We start from the raw sequence: 1,680 nt of genomic DNA on the forward strand, positions 1-1,680 counted from the left end.
ACAACATTGTGGGCTGAGTGAAATGTGGTTTGGCTTTGGAGTCATAGTCAGCACAAGGGTTTGACACAATGATGAAATTGACACGTCCCAGAGCTTATAATGGCTCCTGCAGCTGAGATGTCTTTATGTTTGGGGTGGAGCTTTTGCTCCAGAGGGTGTGGCCGTCTGCATCAAAGAGAATCTAGGCCAATTCTAGGCAGTCTGGGGAGGGGCGATGGATCCATCTCTTAGGCTAACTTGGAGGAAGCCTCCCCTGACACTTGGAGCTTCCCATGGGTGGCCACCCCTTGCTTGCATAGCACACGTTTAACCCTGTGAACTAAAGTCACATCCTGGGACCTTACTCACTTGGATAGTCAAAGTTGTCAGTGACGCAAAAGAAGAGTCTCCAGCCCTAGCACCACCAACCTCCCTAGACAAATTCAATCAAGGTTTCCACGTTAATGAAGCAATTGGACTTTTTCTGCCCTTGATAGGATGCAAAACAATAGCGGCAACCATTTAGGACTGGAGCAATCCTTTAAGTGACAACCATTAAGGAGCAACCCTAGGGTCTCCCATTCCCAAATTGCCTCCAGTTCCTCTGCTGAACAGCCCCAATCCTACAAGGACAATCCTACAGCCCCAAACTACCCACAAGCTGCCCCAATCTCACCTTAACTACTGCAGTGTGGCTGGGAGGCCTGTTGGCAGGTATGTGTAGCCTCCTGCCATTTGCTCTGGTGACTCTGGAGTGGCCTTTCACTGTAACCGGACTTGTGGAAGCAGATTGCGAAATCCACTGCCATAGGACCAGGAAGGATTGGGGCCTCAGTCGGTCAGTTGTGATGTGGAAGGTTATTTGTTTTTTTGTTACTTCTTTGCTGTTCATTTTTTTCTTAGCCAGCCTCATTTTTATTTTTATGGTAAGGCTTAATAGCATTAACTGGAGAGAAAAACCCCTTGCTGTGCAGTGTTGCAAAAAGACCTAAAAGCAGATGGGGGGGTAGGGGAAGCTTTCAGGATCCTTTTGTTTGATAGTTGGCTTTGTAATTTGCAGCTCATGCAAGGCTGTCTGAAGCTGAGAGAGGGAGGACAGGAAGGCTGTAGTTGTCAGACCTGACCCCTTCTCAATACCAAATCCTTTGCTCCTATTGTCGTTGTACAGACTTTCCATACTTGGAACTAGGATGAAAAGGGTGAAAAGCAAGTTGCTAGCTCTTATGACTGTGGAAATGTGCTTCAGAGTATGCAAGCAAGGTTGGATTTAAGGGCCTGCCCGCTTAAGGGGCCAGGCTTGGAGGTTGCTGGAAATTTTCATATTATATGACGTGAATCGATCATGCATGTAGAATGCACATCATGTCAGGTGCTACAAATGCAGTTTAAAAAAAAAAAAAAGAGAGAGAAGGTTGAATAAATGGAGGAGGTGCCAAAAACGTTTTTTGCCTGAGGAACTGCCCTGCTTCACTCCGCTTCGCGCTACAAGGATATCTGCAAGAGGGATCTGAAGGCCTTAGGAATGGACCTCAACAGGTGGGAAACCCTGGCCTCTGAGCAGCCTGCTTGGAGGCAGGCTGTGCAGCATGGCCTTTCCCAGTTTGAAGAGACACTTGGCCAACAGTCTGAGGCTAAGAGGCAAAGAAGGAAGGCCCACAGCCAGGGAGACAGACCAGGGACAGACTGCACTTGCTCCTGGTG

The sequence above is a fragment of the Tiliqua scincoides genome, chromosome 6, assembly GCF_035046505.1.
Source record: "Tiliqua scincoides isolate rTilSci1 chromosome 6, rTilSci1.hap2, whole genome shotgun sequence".
Classification (NCBI taxonomy): Eukaryota; Metazoa; Chordata; class Lepidosauria; order Squamata; family Scincidae; genus Tiliqua; species Tiliqua scincoides.